This window comes from Dermacentor andersoni, chromosome 3 (genome assembly GCF_023375885.2).
Source record: "Dermacentor andersoni chromosome 3, qqDerAnde1_hic_scaffold, whole genome shotgun sequence".
In the NCBI taxonomy this organism is placed as follows: Eukaryota; Metazoa; Arthropoda; class Arachnida; order Ixodida; family Ixodidae; genus Dermacentor; species Dermacentor andersoni.
The window spans coordinates 232,374,342-232,389,590 of record NC_092816.1 but is presented as its reverse complement, the minus strand read 5'-3'; the positions used below and the strand labels follow the sequence as shown (position 1 = coordinate 232,389,590).

The window sequence follows — 15,249 nt, the reverse complement described above, 5'->3', positions numbered from 1 at the left end:
TTGGTGGCATGTTGTCTTACTAATGCCGAGAGCATCCGATAGCATGCTGACTGTAATGGTGCTGTCTTGCTGTACGACCTCTCTGATCCGAGCCACGTTTTTTCTTTCCGTGAGGTTGCAGGGCGCCCCTGCATTGTGTCGTCTTCCACCAACGTTCTCCCCAAAACGAACCTCTTGTGCCACTCGAAAAGTCGCGCCCGCGATAATGTCTCCTTGTCGTAACCGTCAGGAAGGAGCTCATGCGTGTGTGTGGCTGTCTTGCCAAGCTTCACACAGAATTTTATGTTTACACGCTGTTCGAGGTGGACGTCCATTTCTCCACATTCACTTACAGTAGAATGCGCAGACGACTAGTGACAACGTATTTTTCGACATGCAGTGCCATCTAGCGGCTGTCACGGCAATTACAATAAATAGATAGCCCGAAAAGATTGCGCCACACATACGCACGAACATTTGTTTTGGGGAATCATTCCCAGAGAAGAAAATAAATCAGTCTCGAAACTTCACGGACAAAAGTATTTCAGTTGCTGCTTAACGTCGGTCCTCGCTCCATGCGATTCAGAGTGTCAGATAGCTCAGCTGATATATCACTCACCTGGGTAATTGGAGCAATTTCTTGGGCTTCCATTTTCCATGCGCAGTGTCGATAATTTCCAAATAATGGCCGTCTCGATCAGTTCTGGTGGTAAATTCCAGCGAGGTAAAATAAGTGCATGGCATCACTTCTTGCACGTACTGTAAACGTAACGCGAAGGTGTGATCACGGAAACAAAACTTCACAGCCAAAGGGGCATTCAAAACAATATATATTTGCTTATTTCAGAACCAATCGCGAGTGGAATCTCGTAGATTACTTGTATATTATTACGTGTTTGGCACACATGAGGAATGTTACCGCGGCTAATGCAAATGTATAGAATAGATCGCTGGTTTCATCCATGGCGACCACCATACCCCTACTTTCACTCAAGGAAGGGGTGTGCGATTGATGGAAACCTTCGTTTAAAGAATCCAATCTTTCCCTATTAGATTCATTCTTCGAATGTAACAGTTACTGTTCTCTAATACGATTGTTTTTCGAATAGTTTTCGAACAGTTCAACCTTTATAGATGTGCAATAAATTGCATCCAGCGGCCAGGGTAGAAATAAAAGACGATAGCTTACGTAGTGGAGGATGATATATGTCATTTAGGGAGCCACGTGGTTGCTTAGTGGCTATGGTGTTGGGCTGCTAAGCGCGAGGTCGCGGGATCGAATCCCGGCCACGGTGGCCGCATTTCGATGGGGGCGAAATGCAAGAACATCCGTGTACTTAGGTTTAGGTGCACGTTAAGGAACCCCAGGTGGTCCAAATTTCCGGAGTCCCCCACTACGGCGTGCCTCAAAATCAGAACGTGGTTTTGGCACGTAAAAACCCATAATTTAATTTCATTCAGGGAGCCGCACTTTGCCGGCTGAACTGCTCATTCTCACTCACCGATGAGTCCAGAGCATGCGAATCAACGAACGGTGTCTTCCTAGAGCTCCATTTGAAGCCAACAAGCACTGACACCAAGGACAACATATGGGAAATTACTTGTGTTTAATAAATGAAATAAAAAAACGATAAATAAATGAAAGTAGAGGAATAAACAACTTGCCGCAGGTGGCGACCGAACCCACAACCTTCGGTTCGATCCCCACCTGCGGCAAGTTGTTTTTTCATCCACTTTCATTTCCATTAGTTTATCGTTTCTTTATTTCATTTATTAAGCACACGTAATTTCCCCTATGTTGTCCTTGGTGTCAGTGTTTGTTGGCTTCTTATGATATGACTAATAAAAATCGGGCCCCTCGGTTAACCCCTTTTCTTCTCGTTTAGAGCTCCATTTGTTATTTTAATAAACAACGCTTCCTAACCCGCAGCGTGCTGACAGACACTTGCTAGCGTTGTGAATGTGCTACGATCTGAACATCGATGGTGAGAATGGCTGTTTCAGAAACTATTCGAAGGAGAAGGAAATAACTTCACTGAGTCCTGAGGAACCCCTCCCCACCCACTCTTAGTTTAGTGGTCGGCAAGGGTCGCGGGCCGCACCCACGTTGGGACCGGAAGCCCGTGAGCCTCCACCCTTTCGTCAGCCCTCTGGACGGCCCGGAGCTGGGTCTGATGGTCGTCGCTTCGCAGGGCGTCCACCCAGTCTTCTTCTTTACTGAACACGGTGCCGCTCAACGCGGAGCATTGCCAGAGCATGTGCGCTAGCGAGCAGTACGATTCGCCACAATCCGGACATTGCGGCTCTGGTGAATAAAGGCTCAGTCTGCATCTCGAGGGGAACGACCCTGTCTGAAGCATTCTGAATATCGATGACTGTGGTCTATTGAGTTAGCGTGGGGTAGCGGGAAGGTCCTCCTCGACAGCTGACAGTGCGTTGTTATTTCGTTGAAGGTGAGCAGCGAATTTCGGTGCTCCCCTTCCTCCCCGCCCTTCGCTCGCCGTGGTGCGAGAGTCCTCGCGCGCGGCCGTGCGCCAGCTCACAGGGGCAGTCCAAACTATGCGACCACATGGCGTTGTTCACTAATAAGAAGAGTATACTCGCTGGTGATTTTAATATTCCTTGCATTGATTGACGTAACCCCGATTCATTCTTTGATGCTGACACTAACCCGTTAGTGGCTATTACGATCATGTGTGATTCGAAACTGTTACAGAGTATACCAGAGAAGTAGCTAACGCCTGTTCAACAACTGATTTAGTTTTTATTAGTAACGACATATCTACATACACTGTCGATGTGGTTGACGGCGTCTCAGATCATAATATATCCTTTCCGCTTGGAGTTACGAAGTCGCACAGGAAAAAAGAAAAAAAAAGCTAATTAAGGATTTTACAAAAGCTGACGACCACGCCACAATGAACCGTTTGTGGTACTTTTGTGATAACTTGATGGGCAGTGTCACGATACTCTGGGATGCTCTAAAAGAGGCTGTTCATTATTGCACCGACAAGTTCGTTCCTGACAAATATGTTCGTACTAACAAAAACAATGCGTGGATGACTGGAGAAATTGTCGATTTACATCGCACGCTAAAACGAACTAAAAACAGAAGAAGTCCCTCAGCATAATTACTGATCTAAAAGACAAGCTCGTTACTAAACTTTCCAATGCCAAGGTTAGATATTTCACTAAATCATTGCTTGACTTCTTGATAAAAAGCCCTGATAAATTCTGGCGATATCTAGAAGAGACAAATGCTGTACCACGTGAAATATTCGTTGTCGGTTGTCTCGTGAACGATATCCAAAATATTGCTGAGCAGTTTAACCATTTCTGTCCCGTATTTACCACTTCCGAGCACGAGCCCCCCCCCCCCCCCCCCCCCCAATGCATGGTAACTCTCTTCCAGTAATGTCGCCCAATTTTATAACATATTGCCACGTGGTGGTGACGTTCAGAACACAGTAGCAATACTGTGAAAGGCAAAACTAGATTTTATTGGGCGAACCTGTGCCCACAAAACAGGCTACACTTACAGCACAACGAAAGCGGCGAACACAGCCGGCGATCGTCGAATAATCTGATTAGCGGGTCAAGCGCGTCGGCTTTTATACACCAGTCGTCGAATGTTCCAGACTAATCGTTCGGACCCGCATGCCTTCCACAAAGTTGTACACCATTCGCGTCACGCGATCAAATCAGATAACACAAGGTTCGGCGACAACAGACAGCCGGGTAGAAGCATCGATAACTTTCCAGAAACTTCGGATACATGCAGGCGCGCCCCGCGCTGTGCGATTACATTTGTTAGGCGGCGAAACGTGGTTGCCCGATAAAGATAAGTACACGTGTCAATACCCACTCTTAAAAAGCATCGACCCGATGCTGCAAATAAACGAAAGTAATAAATAAGCACTCGTAGCAAAGAAAAAAAAACAAAATAAGGAAAGTTCGATAGCGTCCGTAAAACGGTTTCAGACGCACCACGTGGACCACTTCAGGTCGTGCGCGACGTCGCTGTGAATGCGAAATGCCGTCTGGGACGACCTCATAGTCCAGTGCGCCAATATGTCGGATGACCTTGTAGGGTCCGAAATAGCGTCGCAATAGTTTCTCACTCAGTCCTCGTCGGCGTATTGGGGTCCATACCCAAACACGGTCGTCGGGCTGGTACTCGACGAAGCGTCGTCGGAGGTTGTAGTGTCGGCTGTCGGTCCTCTGCTGGTTCTTGATCCGCAGGCGGGCGAGCTGTCGGGCTTCTTCGGCGCGCTGGAGATAGCTAGCGACGTCAAGATTCTCTTCGTCAGTTAGGTGCGGCAGCATGGCGTCGAGCGTCGTCGTCGGGTTCCTGCCGTAAACCAACTTGAACGGCGTGATCTGTGTTGTTTCTTGCACCGCCGTGTTGTAAGCGAATGTTACGTACGGCAGGAAGGCATCCCAGGTCTTGTGTTCGACATCGACGTACGTTGCTAGCATGTCGGCGAGGGTCTTATTCAGCCGCTCCGTAAGACTATTCGTCTGTGGGTGGTAGGCAGTTGTCCTCCTGTGCCTTGTCTGACTGTATTGCAGAATGGCCTGGGTGAGCTCCGCTGTAAAGGCCGTTCCTCCGTCGGTGATGAGGACTTCTGGGGCACCATGTCGCAGCAGGATGCTTTCGACAAAGAATTTCGCTACTTCGGCGGCGCTACCTTTCGGCAGTGCTTTAGTTTCAGCGAAGCGGGTGAAGTAGTCCGTCGCCACGACGATCCACTTATTTCCGGCTGTTGACGTCGGAAAGGGTCCCAACAAGTCCATCCCGATCTGCTGGAATGGTCGGCAAGGAGGCTCGATTGGCTGTAGTAATCCGGCTGGCCTTGTCGGCGGTGTCTTGCGTCGCTGACAGTCTCGGCTTGTTCTGACATAACGGGCGACGTCGGCGGTCAGGCGCGGCCAATAATACCTTTCCTGTATCCTCGATAGTGTCCGGGAGAATCCAAAGTGCCCAGCGGTTGGATCGTCGTGTAGGGCGTGCAATACTTCTGGACGCAGTCCTGACGGGACAACAAGAAGATAGTTGGTGCGCACTGGTGAGAAGTTCTTCTTTACGAGTAGGTTGTTTTGAAGCGAGAACGAAGATAATCCTCGCTTAAATGCCCTAGGGACAACGTCGGTGTGCCCCTCCAAATACTCGATGAGGTTTTTCAACTCCGGGTCTGCTCGCTGCTGTTCAGCGAAGTCTTCTGCGCTTAAAATGCCGAGGAAGGCGTCGTCATCTTCGTCATCTTGCGGCGGCGAGTCAATGGGGGCGCGTGATAGGCAATCGGCATCAGAGTGTTTTCGTCCGGACTTATAGGTTACAGTGATATCATATTCTTGCAGTCTCAGGCTCCACCGCGCCAGCCGTCCTGAAGGATCCTTTAAATTCGCTAGCCAACACAAAGCGTGATGGTCGCTGACGACTTTGAATGGTCTGCCATATAGGTACGGGCGAAATTTCGCTGTAGCCCAAAACGATGGCGAGGCATTCCTTTTCGGTTGTAGAATAATTGCCTTCCGTTTTTGGCAACGACCGGCTAGCGTAAGCTATCACGTGTTCATGACCATCTTTTCTCTGGACTAGCACGGAACCGAGGCCTAGGCTACTGGCGTCAGTGTGGATTTCGGTACCGGCGTGCTCGTCGAAGTGCGCAAGTACGGGCGGCGACTGCATGCGTCGTTTGAGTTCTTGAAATGCGTCAGCCTGCGGCGTTTCCCACTTGAACTCGACGTCACATTTAGTTAGCTGTGTCAGCGGCTCAGCGATACGTGAAAAGTCCTTGACAAATCGCCGGTAGTAGGCACACATGCCAAGAAATCTACGCACTGCCTTCTTGTCGATGGGCTGCGGGAACTTTGCAATGGCAGCTGTCTTCTGTGGGTCGGGGCGGACTCCAGACTTGCTAATGACGTGGCCTAGGAACAGAAGCTCATCGTAAGCGAAGCGGCACTTTTCTGGCTTCAGAGTGAGCCCTGATGACTTGATGGCCTCTAGTACTGTCGCAAGCCGCCTAAGGTGATCGTCCAAATTTTCGGCGAAGACGACGGCGTCATCCAAGTAAACAAGACAGATCTGCCACTTCAATCCGGCTAACACCGTGTCCATGACGCACTGGAATGTTGCAGGCGCCGAGCAGAGTCCGAATGTCATGACCTTGAACTCGCAGAGGCCGTCTGGCGTGATGAAGGCGGTCTTTTCGCGATCTCTCTCGTCGACTTCTATTTTCCAGTAGCCAGACTTGAGATCCATCGACGAGAAGTATTTTGCGTTGCAGAGCCGATCTAATGCGTCGTCTATCCGTGGTAGGGGGTATACATCCTTCTTTGTGATTTTGTTCAGTCAACGATAATCGACGCAGAAACGTAAGGTGCAGTCCTTTTTCTTACCAAGACAACAGGGGATGCCCACGGGCTTTTCGACGGCTGGATGATGTCGTCGCGCAGCATTTCGTCGACTTGTTGTCTTATAGCTTCACGTTCTCGCGGCGAAACTCGGTAAGGGCTCTGGCGGAGTGGTCGAGCGCACTCCTCGGTTATTATGCGATGCTTGGCGACTTGTGTTTGTCGAATCCTCGATGACGTTGAAAAGCAGCCTTTGTATCGTCGGAGCAGACTTCTAAGCTGCTGTTGCTTAATCACGGGGAAACATAGATAAATGTCGTAGTCTGGTTCGGGAACCATGGTCGTCGGTGTAGATGCGGCGGAATCCGAGAGGACAAACGCATTACTGGTTTCCAGAATTTCCTCGATGTACGCGATCGTCGTGCCCTTGTTGATGTGCTTGAACTCCTGGCTGAAGTTTGTCAGCAACACTTCAGTTTTCCCTCCATGCAGTCGAGCGATCCCTCTTGCGACGCAAATTTCACGGTCTAGCAGTAGACGTTGGTCACCCTCGATGACGCCTTCTACGTCGGCAGGCGTTTTGGTGCCTACGGATATCACAATGTTGGAGCGAGGCGGGATGCTGACTTGACTTTCGAGCACACTTAAGGCATGGTGACTACTAGAGCTCTCCGGCGGTATCGCTCAATCTTCCGACAGCGTTATGGACTTCGACTTCAGGTCAATGAATGCGTCGTGTTGGTTCAGGAAGTCCATGCCGAGAATGACGTCTCGCGAACACTGTTGGAGGATAACGAAGGTGGCAGGGTAAGTCCGGTCATGAACGGTTATTCTTGCCGTGCAGATTCCAGTCGGCGTAATGAGGTGTCCTCCAGCGGTCCGAATTTGGGGACCCTCCCATGCAGTCTTAACCTTCTTCAACTGGGCGGCGATGTGTCCACTCATTACGGAGTAATCGGCCCCTGTGTCGACTAAGGCAGTGACTGCGTGGCCGTCGAGAAGCACGTCGAGGTCGGTGGTTCTTTGTCTGGCGTTGCAGTTGGGTCTTGGTGTCGGATCACGGCTGCATCGTGTTGAACTGAAGCTGGAACGTCGCGTCGTCAAGTCGTCTTTCGTCGGTGTAGTCTTGGCTTCCCGACTTCTTCGGGACGGCGGCGTGTCGTCATTAGGTTGTCGAGATGGTTTCTTCGTCGTCTTCGTCGGCGGCGGAGGATCTCCGTCAGTTCGACGAACAGCAACCGCACCTCCATCGGTTGCTGCTTTTAGTTTTCCGGATATGGGCTCGCAGAGCGGCCCCGGGCTGGGCCGGTGTATGGTCGGCGCTGCGGCGACAGGTAGCGGCCTGGTGACGGTGAACGGGACGGTCGTCGAGGGCTCCATTGAGTAGCGGCGAGGTAGTCAGCGATGTCACGTGGGCGCTCTCCAAGCTGTGGACGCGGCGCGTTGACGGCGAACCCTCTCAGTCCCAAGTGGCGGTATGGGCATCGGTGATACACATGCACTGTAAAATAATTTACACCCTAAATAGTGAGAAATGGTGTAAATTTGTCTATAACTCCCACCATTAGGGTGTTTTCTATATAACGGACACCCTAAGGGTGTGAGTGATAGACACATTTACACCCTTTTTCACTTTTTAGGGTGTAAATTATTTTACAGTCTGGCCGGCTTCTCCGCAGTGATAGCAGAGCGGGCGGTGCTCGGGGGCTCGCCAAATATCTGTCTTCCTCACGTAGCTGCGCTGGGCGACGGGTGGGCGTGCTGGCGGCGGCGGCGGTGGTCGACGGAATTGCGGCGTTGCAGGGCCCTGGCGCGGTCGTGGAGGGGGACCTTGACGGCGGGCGACGGCGGCGTAGGTCATCGCTTCTGGCTGGGACTGCGATGATTGTGGTTGTAACTCGGGAACTCCGAGCGATCGCTGAACTTCTTCTTTGACAAGTTCGGCGACTGTGGCCACTTGAGGTTGCGATGAAGGGAAGATCCTTTGAAGCTCCTCTCGTACGACTGCCCTGATGGTCTCACGCAGGTCGTCGGTGGCCAGTGACTGAAGTCCGGCGTAGTTTGTCGAGCTCGTGCGGCGGTTGAATTGCCGGTTCCGCATTTCGGGTGTCTTCTCAATGCTGGTGGCCTCACGAAGGAACTCTTCTACGGTCGTTGGTGGGCTTCGTATCATTGCGCCGAAAAGTCCCTCCTTTACACCACGCATCAGCAGGCGGACTTTCTTTTCCTCGGACATTTCCGGGTAGGCGTGGCGGAACAGATGGTTCATTTCCTCAGTGAAGATCGCGATCATCTCATTCGGCAACTGTGCTCTGGTCTCCAGTAGAGCTTGCGCTCGCTCTCTTCGCACGACGCTTCTAAATGTTTGCAGAAATCCGCTTCGGAACAGGTCCCATGTCGTTAAGGTGGCTTCTCGGTTCTCGAACCACGTCCTGGCAGAGTCTTCCAATGTGAAGAAGACATGTCGCAGTTTGTCGTCACTGTTCCAGCTATCAAATGTGGCGACTCTCTCATACGTCTCAAGCCAGCTTTCCGGGTCCTCGAACGGTGAACCCCGGAACGTCGGAGGCTCCCTGGGCTGCTGCAGCACGATGGGGGACGCTGGGGCTGCCATTGGCGTTTCCTTGGCCACAATCTTCTTGGTCTTCTCAGGTAGAAGTCCGTGCTCCGGGGGCAGCTGTTGAAGACGGCGGCTTGCTCGATGTTCCGGGAGGGCGCTGGTGTTGTCTTTGCTGTCCGGTACATGAACGTAAAGCACCTCCACCAGATGTCACGTGGTGGTGACGTTAAGAACACAGTAGCAATACTGTGAAATGCAAAACTAGATTTTATTGGGCGAACCTGTGCCCACAAAACAGGCTACACTTATAGCACAACGAAAGCGGCGAACACAGTCGGCGATCGTCGAATAATCTGTTCAGCGGGTCAAGCGCGTCGGTTTTTATACACCAGTCGTCGAATGTTCCAGACTAATCGTTTCGACCCGCGTGCCTTCCACAAAGTTCTACACCATTCGCTTCACGCGATGAAATCAGATAACACAAGGTTCGGCGACAACACACAGCAGGGTAGAAGCATCGATAACTTTCCAGAAACTTCGGATATATGCAGGCGCGTCCCGCGCTGTGCGATTACATTTGTTAGGCGGCGAAACGTGGTTGCCCGATAAAGATAAGTACACGTGTCAATATAAAGATGTACTGTGTTTGCTACTTAACCTGAAAACGAAATCCTCAGCTGGTACGGATAATATTCCGAACACATTTTTGCGTAGCTATGCCGAACCGGCAGGACATATTTTGACACGTTTTCTGTCTTTCCTTCGAAAATTCGTTAATTTCTTATGATTGACGTACGGCATGTGTAGTGCTAGTGTTTAAAAAAGGCGATCGTCTGCACGTTTGAAACTACCGGCCTATTTCTTTAACTTGCATGGCATGTAAGCTATTAGAACACATAGTCACTCATTACATCATCTCCAGTCTTGAAGAAAATAATTGTCTGTCGCCTTTCCAGCACGGCTTTAGCAAACAATCATCAACAACACAACCGGTCACAACAATTCACGAGTACGCCGCATCGCTGGATACGGGAAATCAAATTGATGCTATAATCTTGGATTTTAGTAAGGCGTTTGACCTTGTCACGCACAGCAAACTTATTTTGAAATTACAAGGCATATGCCTACCTGCTAACCTGGTTAACTGGCTTTGTTCCTACCTTTCTGCTCGTAAACAATACGTGAGTGACTGCGCGCCTGGCGTTCTGCCTGCGACATCAGGAGTCCCTCAAGGTAGCGTATGGGACCTGTTCTTTTTTTACTGTACATAAATGACATTGTTACCTCCATAGATACGTCAAAAATAAGTATAAAGCCTTTTGCAGATGACCGCATACTTTTAAAACCGTTATCGCTCCTAGTATTCAACAATGCCTACAACCTAACCTCTGTGTTGTTTCCAGGTGATGTAAGGATTGGTCTATGAATCTAAACACTGCTAAATAAGTCTTCATGCGCATTACACACAGAATAGCCCTTTTACGTAGAGGTGTTCTCTCAATAATTGCCCTTTGACGGATGTTGATAAATATAAATATTTAGGTATTATGATTACAAACCGCTTAACATGGTCAAGTCATATTACTAAAACATGCTCATACGCTTCTAAAAAGCCCGGTTTTTGAGGCACGAACTAGAGACAGCTCCATGAGAAATAAAACTACTGGCCTATAACGCATTTATAAGACCTAAATTAGATTACGCTAGTGTCGTTTGGGATACAAATCTCAAGATATTAGGAAACTTGAGATGGTGCAACGAAAAGCGGTCCGTTTTCTATTTAATGCTTACCAGAGAAATGACTCACCGTCAACGCTCATGGCCAGTAATAACATCCCTGTTTTACAATACCGAAGAGCAATTACTAGGCTGAAATTTCTTCAATTACTATATTTTGGTAAACTTAGCATTAAACTTGAAACTTTACACCGAATTCCTAGGCAAACTAGGCATACAGATGCTCATACTCTTGAACCATACTTTGCGCGCGCAAATTTTTTCATGTATTCCGTTTTTCCTCGGGCCTTGAAAGAATGGAATGCGTTACCGTTGGAAGCATTTTATGATGGGAATAATCCTCACTTTGAGAGCTGTGTACTTTTTGTTTGTGAAGACACAGTACAAACAGTGGCGTTCTTTTCACATTGTGTATATGTTTGGTTGTGCTTTGCACTTTTGCTCTATCCTGCTGAATTTTGATTACAATTATGTATTATACTGTCTTCTACCGTTTCACTATGTTTTTTTTGTGTTGTTTTAATTTTTTTTTGTCAACTGCTTTTGTTACTGTCTCCTGCCTGGTCTTTCGACTGCAGTAGGTTGTAAGTAAGAAGATTAAAAGTACGTAATACTAATAATAATACCACCCTTTATTCCCACGAACTTATTCCTATTGACGCCGTAGGCGGGAAGAAAACCAGCGAATGCTTGACAGAGTTCCTGCCCTCTATGCAGAGGTGTAACTCGCAGGCAGTGACGGTAGGTAACAGATCGTTTACTTAAATCTAACTAAACGTTACATCCTGCATGATAAATATTAAAGAAAGATAAATCTCTGCTCCAACTCCGCTACCTGTTTTTTCTTCACCCAAATTGTTGCTTGGGCCTGTTTATGAAGTTCAGAATTAATTCGAAATCAGTGTTGCCAATTACAATAGTAGTAGCTGCGGTTGTCCGTGTTGCAGCATTTCGCATATCATCGATGGGGAAATAGAAGCTAAGGTGATGCTACCCGCAGCAAGTGGACAGAAGTATCATACTCTGCACGAAAAATATGACTAATGCTGAATTGACTTAGGCTTCAATACTTTCAAATTTTCAACCTGCAACCACAACTAACCTCCCCTGACACAATGCATGGTTCCCGCATTCTGCCTAGGTCGTGCCCCTAGTTTAAAGGTGCTGTGGTGACAACATTGGGCTGAGAAAGATGCAGTCACTCAAGCAGCAGCAATAGGGAAAAATGACTTCGGATTCTGAGCCTCCTCGCTACAGGTGTGACCTGGTATAGTCCAACACAACGCTTCTAACGATGAACCCTCGTACGATGCATCATTTTCACTGGTCATTCAAGCCATTATCCTTCGCGTTCCTCCTTTCTGGGTGCGACACCCCGAAATCTGGTTCGTACAAGCTGAAGGATTGTTCCGCCTACACTGCATAACCCCTTAACACTTTGCGTAAATCCAGTGTTCCATTCCGAGCATGGTCGCACTGAAAGTGCAAGACGTCCTCTGCAATCCAACCGCGATGAACCAGTACGACGCTAAATTAAGGCAATCGTTCGGGAGTGCACATGTACATTGCTCTCTGTACGTAAGCCTTTGCAACAGCTTATATTTGCGGCGCAAATTGGTGTCCACCGCCCCACACAACTTTTCTGTGACATGCAGTCTTACAATACAATACAATGCAATACATTACACTACAAGGAGATCGAGCGGGCACTTCTAACTAGCAGCTCCTGCGACAGCTTTTCCGGCAGCGACTATAAGCGTCTGTGCAGAAGATCCTGGCCACGGTGTCAGACTTCTCCGTGTCAGTGCTGGCTGTCCACCGCCCCACACAACTTATCTGTGACATGCAGTCTTACAATACAATACAATGCAATACATTACACTACAAGGAGATCGAGCGGGCACTTCTAACTAGCAGCTCCTGCGACAGCTTTTCCCGCAGCGACTACAAGCGTCTGTGCAGATGATTCTGGCCAAGGTGTCAGACTTCGTGTCAGTGCTGGCTGTCCACCGCCCCACACAACTTATCTGTGACATGCAGTCTCACAATACAATACAATGCAATACATTACACTACAAGGAGATCGAGCGGGCACTTCTAACTAGCAGCTCCTGCGACAGCTTTTCCGGCAGCGACTATAAGCGTCTGTGCAGATGATTCTGGCCACGGTGTCAGACTTCTCCGTGTCAGTGCTGGCTGTCCACCGCCCCACACAACTTATCTGTGACATGCAGTCTTACAATACAATGCAATGCAATACATTACACTACAAGGAGATCGAGCGGGCACTTCTAACTGGCAGCTCCTGCGACAGCTTTTCCGGCAGCGACTATAAGCGTCTGTGCAGAAGATCCTGGCCACGGTGTCAGACTTCTCCGTGTCAGTGCTGGCTGTCCACCGCCCCACACAACTTATCTGTGACATGCAGTCTTACAAAACAATACAATGCAATACATTACACTACAAGGAGATCGAGCGGGCACTTCTAACTAGCAGCTCCTGCGACAGTTTTTCCGACAGCGACTATAAGCGTCTGTGCAGATTATTCTGGCCACGGTGTTAGACTTCTCCGTGTCAGTGCTGGCTGTCCACCGCCCCACAACCGTTATCTGTGACATGCAGTCTTACAATACAATACAATGCAATACATTACACTACAAGGAGATCGAGCGGGCACTTCTAACTAGGAGCTCCTGCGACAGCTTTTCCGGCAGCGACTATAAGCGTCTGTGCAGAAGATCCTGGCCACGGTGTCAGACTTCTCCGTGTCAGTGCTGGCTGTCCACCGCCCCACACAACTTATCTGTGACATGCAGTCTTACAATACAATACAATGCAATACATTACACTACAAGGAGATTGAGCGGGCACTTCTAACTAGCAGCTCCTGCGACAGCTTTTCCGGCAGCGACTATAAGCGTCTGTGCAGAAGATCCTGGCCACGGTGTCAGACTTCTCCGTGTCAGTGCTGGCTGTCCACCGCCCCACACAACTTATCTGTGACATGCAGTCTTACAATACAATACAATGCAATACATTACACTACAAGGAGATCGAGCGGGCACTTCTAACTAGCAGCTCCTGCGACAGTTTTTCCGACAGCGACTATAAGCGTCTGTGCAGATTATTCTGGCCACGGTGTTAGACTTCTCCGTGTCAGTGCTGGCTGTCCACCGCCCCACAACCGTTATCTGTGACATGCAGTCTTACAATAGAATACAATGCAATACATTACACTACAAGGAGATCGAGCGGGCACTTCTAACTAGCAGCTGCTGCGACAGCTTTTCCGGCAGCGACTATAAGCGTCTGTACAGAAGATCCTGGCCACGGTGTCAGACTTCTCCGTGTCAGTGCTGGCTGTCCACCGCCCCACACAACTTATCTGTGACTAGCAGTCTTACAATACAATACAATGCAATACATTACACTACAAGGAGATCGAGCGGGCACTTCTAACTAGCAGCTCCTGCGACAGCTTTTCCGGCAGCGACTATAAGCGTCTGTGCAGATGATTCTGGCCAAGGTGTCAGACTTCTCCGTGTCAGTGCTGGCTGCCCACCACCCCACACAACTTGTCTGTGACATGCAGTCTCACAATACAATACAATGCAATACATTACACTACAAGGAGATCGAGCGGGCACTTCTAACTAGCAGCTCCTGCGACAGCTTTTCTGGCAGCGACTATAAGCGTCTGTGCAGATGATTCTGGCCACGGTGTCAGACTTCTCCGTGTTGGTGCTGGCTGTCCACCGCACCACACAACTTATCTGTGACATGCAGTCTTACAATACAATACAATGCAGTACATTACACTACAAGGAGATCGAGCGGGCACTTCTAACTAGCAGCTCCTGCGACAGCTTTTCCGGCAGCGACTATAAGCGTCTGTGCAGAAGATCCTGGCCACGGTGTCAGACTTCTCTGTGTCAGTGCTGGCTGTCCACCGCCCCACACAACTTATCTGTGACATGCAGTCTTACAATACAATACAATGCAATACATTACACTACAAGGAGATCGAGCGGGCACTTCTAACTAGCAGCTCCTGCGACAGCTTTTCCGGCAGCGACTATAAGCGTCTGTGCACAAGATCCTGGCCACGGTGTCAGACTTCTCCGTGTCAGTGCTGGCTGTCCACCGCCCCACACAACGTATCTGTGACATGCAGTCTTACAATACAATACAATGCAATACATTACACTACAAGGAGATCGAGCGGGCACTTCTAACTAGCAGCTCCTGCGACAGTTTTTCCGACAGCGACTATAAGCGTCTGTGCAGATTATTCTGGCCACGGTGTTAGACTTCTCCGTGTCAGTGCTGGCTGTCCACCGCCCCACAACCGTTATCTGTGACATGCAGTCTTACAATACAATACAATGCAATACATGACCCTACAAGGAGATCGAGCGGGCACTTCTAACTAGCAGCTCCTGCGACAGTTTTTCCGACAACGACTATAAGCGTCTGTGCAGATTATTTTGGCCACGGTGTTAGACTTCTCCGTGTCAGTGCTGGCTGTCCACCGCCCCACAACCGTTATCTGTGACATGCAGTCTTACAATACAATACAATGCAATACATTACACTACAAGGAGATCGAGCGG

General features: G+C 49.2%; 1 protein-coding gene across 2 annotated transcripts in view; it reads left to right on the top strand.

The window, feature by feature from the left end:
* The window catches only part of LOC126536072 (monocarboxylate transporter 12-like), a 225,900-nt gene that overhangs the window by 73,727 nt on the left and 136,924 nt on the right, over positions 1-15,249 (top strand). The window lies entirely within an intron of this gene.